This window comes from Anneissia japonica, unplaced genomic scaffold (assembly GCF_011630105.1).
Source record: "Anneissia japonica isolate Jap-2015-1 unplaced genomic scaffold, ASM1163010v1 scaffold287965_len1858130_cov191, whole genome shotgun sequence".
Lineage (NCBI taxonomy): Eukaryota > Metazoa > Echinodermata > Crinoidea > Comatulida > Comatulidae > Anneissia > Anneissia japonica.
Genome location: NW_022748342.1, coordinates 355,755 through 362,978, shown reverse-complemented (window position 1 = coordinate 362,978; position 7,224 = coordinate 355,755). Strand labels below are relative to the sequence as shown.

The 7,224-nt window shown below is 31.6% G+C and overlaps 1 protein-coding gene across 1 annotated transcript in view; it reads left to right on the top strand.

Moving 5' to 3' along the window:
- LOC117120836 (MAM and LDL-receptor class A domain-containing protein 1-like) overlaps nt 1-7,224 on the top strand; it is a 100,266-nt gene that overhangs the window by 24,064 nt on the left and 68,978 nt on the right. The window lies entirely within an intron of this gene.

The window sequence follows — 7,224 nt, the reverse complement described above, 5'->3', positions numbered from 1 at the left end:
GCTTTTAACACAATTCAACCTCACATCCTTCTGAAAAAATCTCTCAACTCTAAATATCAACCCCCACCTTATCCTATGGATTGGAGATGGAGAGTTCATCACAAACAGACCTCAAATGGTTAGATTAGGAAAGCTGTTTTCAAACATGCTGTTCACAAATACCGGTGTCCCCCAGGGGTGTGTTTTATCGCCCATACTTTTTTCCATATATACCAATGATTTTCGTGTTAATGGTAATTGTAACTTAATCAAATATGCAGATGCTTCAGTTATCACGGGGTTGATTTTGAATGGATGTGAAGACGAATATAAAAATGTTATCAGTAAGTTTGAAAGATGGTGTAAAGATAACAGTTTAATTTTAAATGCAGATAAGACTAAAGAAATAGTGTTCGACTTCAGAAGAAAGAAAGAAATGGTCGAACAAATTGAAGTTAATGATAAAGAAATTGAAACGGTTAATGAACATAAATATTTAGGAATTGTTATAGATAAAGACATGAACTGGAATGCAACTGTCTCTTATACACATCTAGATGTGTATAAGAGACAGGTGTATAGAACACCTTGCATACATTAGTACTGTATGCTAATTGAAAAGTTGTAAGCTTAAATGTTTGAGTTGAACGTTGAGATTTGGACTGTTCCATTTGATGTGTAGTGATTCTTTTATTCGTAATCTAATTTCACTGTTGTCCTGGTCAATGACGTTGAAGCAAGTGGTATTAGCTAATGTTTATTATTTAAACCGCCATTATAATGAATATAAATATGACTCTTGCCAGTCAGTTTTTGATACTTAATTTAGCTTTTTACGAAATATATATATATATTTTTTGCAATTTTGTTTTACCAAAATTGATTACAAATCACTCCTTCATTATATAGAGTAATTTTACTTTATGTGACACGTGGTTAACGAGAGAAATTTGTTTTTGCGGATGTGTGTTTGTGAAAATAACTTTTTATCTATTTTTTTCTATGTTTATGATAAGACCTCCACTATCCTGAATATAAACATAACCATAGTCTTTACTTCTCCATTATATTGAATAATTTTACTTTACATGACAAGTGGTTAATGAGATTGCATTTTTTTGCGAATCTCTAACACATGTTTATGAAAATCACTTTTTCTTTATTTTTGCCAACTTACCCTATATTTATGGTAAGACCTCCATTATCCTGAATATATACATAAGTAAAACTCACTACTTTCTCTATTTTTACCAACTTACACCATGTTTATGATTAAAACCTCCATCATATTAAATATAAACATGGTTATTGCCTTCAGTTTGATACACAATTTAGCTTTCTATGACAAGTGGTTTTTAGTTGTTTTGCTAAAAATTAGTAAAAAATCAATATTTTCTCAATTTTTAATAATAATAATAATAATAATAATAATAATCATATTAAATATAAACATCGTTGTTGCCTTTAGATTGATACATAATTTAGCTTTCTATGACAAGTGGTTTTTAGTTGTTTTGCTAAAAATGAGTAAAAAAAATCAATATTTTCTCAATTTTGATTAATAATAATAATAATAATAATAATAATAATAATCATATTAAATATAAGCATGGTTGTTGCCTTCAGTTTGATACATAATTCAGCTTTCTATGACAAGTGGTTTTTAGTTGTTTTGCTAAAAATGAGTAAAAAATCAATATTTTCTCAATTTTGATTAATAATAATAATAATAATCATATTAAATATAAACATGGTTGTTGCCTTCAGTTTGATACATAATTTAGCTTTTTATGACAAGTGGTTTTTAGTTGTTTTTCTAAAAATGAATAAAAAATCAATATTTTCTCAATTTTTAATAATAATAATAATAATAATAATCATATTAAATATAAACATGGTTGTTGCCATCAGTTTGATACATAATTTAGCTTTTTATGACAAGTGGTTTTCAGTTGTTTTTCTAAAAATGAGTAAAAAATCAATATTTTCTCAATTTTTAATAATAATAATAATAATCATATTAAATATAAACATCGTTGTTGCCTTCAGTTTGATACATAATTTAGCTTTCTATGACAAGTGGTTTTTAGTTGTTTTGCTAAAAATTAGTAAAAAATCAATATTTTCTCAATTTTGATTGATAATAATAATAATAATAATAATAATAATAATATACCGGTCTTTGCCATCTTCACCGTGTTTATGGTTAAGACCTCTATTATATTAAATATGAACATGATCCTTGCTCTCAGTTTGATACATAATTTAGCTTTTATGACAAGTGGTTAACAAGATAGAAGATTTTAACATTTTTTTTTTACCAAGAATGAGTGAAACTCACTACTACTTAGACCACGTTTTTGACTAAGACTTCCAATACACTATGTTGATTATAAACATGCGTCTTGCCATCATTTTGATACATAATTTAGCTCTCTATGACGAGTGGTTTTCGAGATAGCGTTTTTTGTGATTTTTATTTTACCAAAAATAAGTGAAAATTACAATTTTCTCTATTTTTGCCAACTTACACCATATTTTTAAAAAACACCTCAATTATGTTGAATATAAACAAAACTCTTGCCATCAGTTTGGTACATAACTTAGCTCTCTATGTCAAGTGGTTTTCGAGACTTTTAAAGTTGTTTGGACAAACATCTGAAGTATTTGTAATAAACATATAATAATAATAATAATAATCATATTAAATATAAACATCGTTGTTGCCTTCAGTTTGATACATAATTTAGCTTTCTATGACAAGTGGTTTTTAGTTGTTTTGCTAAAAATGAGTAAAAAAATCAACATTTTCTCAATTTTGACTAATAAATAATAATAATAATAATAATCATATTAAATATAAGCATGGTTGTTGCCTTCAGTTTGATACATAATTCAGCTTTCTATGACAAGTGGTTTTTTGTTGTTTTGCTAAAAATGAGTAAAAAATCAATATTTTCTCAATTTTTAATAATAATAATAATAATCATAATAATAATCATATTAAATTTAAACATGGTTGTTGCCATCAGTTTGATACATAATTTAGCTTTTTATGACAAGTGGTTTTTAGTTGTTTTTCTAAAAATGAGTAAAAAAATCAATATTTTCTCAATTTTTAATAATAATAATAATAATAATCATATTAAATATAAACATCGTTGTTGCCTTCAGTTTGATACATAATTTAACTTTCTATGACAAGTGGTTTTTAGTTGTTTTGCTAAAAATTAGTAAAAAATCAATATTTTCTCAATTTTGATTAATAATATTAATAATAATAATAATAATATGCCGGTCTTTGCCATCTTCACCATGTTTAAGACCTCTATTATATTAAATATGAACATGATCCTTTGCCATCTTCACCGTGTTAAGACCTCTATTATATTAAATATGAACATGATCCTTGCTCTCAGTTTGATACATAATTTAGCTTTTATGACAAGTGGTTAACAAGATAGAAGATTTTAACATTTTCTTTTTACCAAGAATGAATGAAACTCACTACTACTTAGACCACGTTTTTGACTAAGACTTCCAATACACTATGTTGAATATAAACATGCGTCTTGCCATCATTTTGATACATAATTTAGCTCTCTATGACGAGTGGTTTTTGAGATAGCGTTTTTTGTGATTTTTATTTTACCAAAAATAAGTGAAAATTACAATTTTCTCTATTTTTGCCAACTTACACCATGTTTTTAAAAAACACCTCAATTATGTTGAATATAAACAAAACTCTTGCCATCAGTTTGGTACATAACTTAGCTCTCTATGTCAAGTGGTTTTCGAGACTTTTAAAGTTGTTTGGACAAAAATCTGAAGTATTTGTAATAAACATATATTGGTGATTAATCAAAAAAGAAATATGAAATTTTATCTAAATATTGTAAAAATATTAGTTATGATCACTATTTAGTATGATCCCTCAGCTTTAAAATGAGCCTAATTCCAATAATTTTGAAGCATGTTATGAAACGCTTTGCCCTTATTGGTCAAATTTGGTCAAACATGTAGGTAATTGATCTCAAAGCGCACCGCTCACAATACTTAAAGACTTGGTGTTTTAGGTGTACCAATGATGTTCCACAAAAAAATCATATTAAGACTAATGGTAAAATATGTGCACTAAATCGACTCATCTCTCAGACTATCGCCACCGTAGACTTGAAAAACTTCACCTTAATGTTCTTTGTCAACTTGATCGCCAGATGTTGTTGAGTTTGTTGCAAGCTTTCTATGCCACTGCCTTTCTTATTTTGATGTCAGTCTCTTTGCTCCCTATCCATGCACCCATATATTTGAAATTCTTGACTTCTTCTAAGTCGCATCTATCCAGGGTTTTAATTTGCACTTGGCTGATTGAGTGCCATGAATTGGGTTTTCTTTCATTCATGTGCAGGCCATCTTGTAGAGCAGCATGTTCGGCTTTTTCTAACAACTCTTGTGCTTTGGATGATGTATCAGACAGTAGAGCTATGTCGTCTGCAAAGTTTAAGTCTGTGATGTTAAGTGGACCCACTCTTCTACTACGCCTTGGCTTTATGGTAAATCCAAGATTTTCCTCTCTCCCATTTATTGCAAATCTCAGGCAATAATCTAGAGTAATGATGGAGAGATAGGGTGCTAGCGTATCCCCCTGTAGAACACCAGCAATAATTTCAAATTCATCAGTTTTACCATCTGGGGTAGTCACTTTTGCCCTTGTTTCCCTATAGCAGTCTTGTATTGCATCTACAATTGTATCTGGGACACCATATGCCTTTACTATTTTAAGCGTTTTCCCTCTGTGGATGGTGTCGGAAGCTTTCTGGAAATCTATATGTTATTATTTCTGATAAGTTTTCTTCATTATTTCCCTCTAGAATTCTTCTGAGAGCAAGGAATTGGTCTGTAGTGGACCTATTTTCTCTGAATCCGCATTGGTTCCGGGTCTCAGTTTGCTATCAAGATGGGGCCTAATCCTGATAAGTAACATTCTATTGTAGGTTTTTGGCAACACGTGAACTTTAGCTGATTCCTCTATAATTGGAAGTGACACTCAAGTCTCCTGTTTTTGGCACTGGGATCAGATTTAATATTGACCACTGGTTTGGCTTTTTCCTGTTGAGTAGGCCAACATTTTTACAAACTCAAAAGCACAATTTTACTATAAACGATTTATTCCTTTTGTATATAATTAAGAATATTATTATCAATATTACTTACATACATAGATTCCTGTGTTTCCTAATTTCAAAAAAAATATAGTTAGTCAGTTGAATTTTATATAGCCGTTATTAAACAATAATTGTACAGCCTTTGACACGGATAGGTCTGTCTATTTCGACTAATTTAAGTAGTGATAACACAAGTTTACGAACTCCGAGGTTACTTGATACAATCTTGCCATGACATCATGATAATGATAAATTAAGGAAATCACATTATGTTGGTGAAATAAAAATGCTAACTAATGTTTTGTGTGCTTCCTATCTCCTTAGTCTGATTTCATCTTAAGTTAGACGATTGTATTTCCACTCACAATAGTGTAGTCGTAATAGGTCTACTACTTGACTACTTGCACAAAAGTGAAATTTAAAAAAAAGGGGAGAATAGGAAAAACCCCTAGATTGATTTAAAAAGTATTGTACATGCAAGGAGATGATTGAATTGGAGTAACTGTTTTAAGTGTATCCATGAAGGAACATGGTTTATCATTTGTTTTCATGGTTCGAATACGTCACAAGGATTACGAGTACCAGAATAAATAGAAACAAAAATTCAGGGGCAGATTTAATGGGGCACAGCCGGCCTACGCTCCCTATTTATTTCAGAATTTAAAAGTGGAGGGAAAAAATTATATTCAAATTTAAGTCTGAAATTGCCATTTCCGGACAACTAGAGGTGCCATAATCATAAAATGTCTTACCTCAGCCCCATCCATGGTGGGCAACCATGGTGGCCTCAGGTGGTCTACACTCCATCTGTAAAAGTCACTTTGAACTTATATTCCGGAAAATATATGCCCTACTTTAAGCCAAATAATACACCACTATATGTTCACAGCAAATCCAACCACACGCCGGGAATTTTAAGAAACATACCAAAAGAAATCAACAAACGCCTATTGGAGGTTTTTTACGACAAACAATCATTCGACGACGAAGCACCACTGTACCAAAAAGCTCTCAACAACACTGGATACACCGACACTCAGAAGCTGAAGTTTGGTCCACCACAACAACCACGGACACTGCCATGTACCTCTCCCCCCCCCCCCCAAAAAAAGCCCGCACCAGAAATATAATTTGGTACAATCCACCATATTTGAATAATGTTGCCACCCAACGTAGGGAAAACTTTCCTTTGTATACTGTATGAGTCAAATATTGAAGCTACGAATATTTTACGAAGTTTGGTGAATTCTATAAGTTATTTTATAGACATCAAGCTACTGTAATATGATTTCATATTTGTTGCAATTTCCAGTGGCGGATCCAGGAATTTGAAATAGAAGGGCCCAGTGAGGGTACTTTCACAGATAGAAGATCTATACTAACTCAGCCCCACCATGGTTAGGGTTGATTTAAGAAAATTTGTGATTATGGCACCTCTAGATGGCCGGAAATTACAATCTCAGACTTAAAATTTAAATAACTTTCTCTATTATCCACAGATTTCCGAACAAAGTCGAAGTTGAGATTGCTTCCACACCACCTCAATGAATTATTTATCATGAGGATTATCCCTGATATAGGTTTAACGACGAAACCACTTTTTCCCCCGATGGATAAAAATTACCCTTCTATGTAGCTCGGAAATAAGTCTCCAACTGTGGCGGTTCCAGGAATTCGAAATAGAGAGGTTCCAGGGAGGGTCTTGGGCAAAAAGAATGTCCATCCGCCTCAGCCCCACAGCTATAGTGGGGCTGAACAAATCATGAATATGGCACCTCTAGATGGCCGGAAATGGCACTCTCAGATTGAAAGTTGAATACAATCTTGTTTTTTTTTGTTTTGTTTTGTTATTTTTTTTTATAATTTTGAAAAAAATAGGAGGATGGGGTCATCTTGCATCTTCGTGGTTAGCATAAAGAGAACTAGAACGTCGCTTCAATAAGAGTGCCTACCTCACCTCCATATGCCTAATGCAGGCGATTTTTTCTTCATGCTCGAAGGTGGGTTTCAAGGAAACTTTACAGACGCACGTATACAGACGTCAACCAACATATTTTGGTTGCTCAACTCAAAAAAGGAA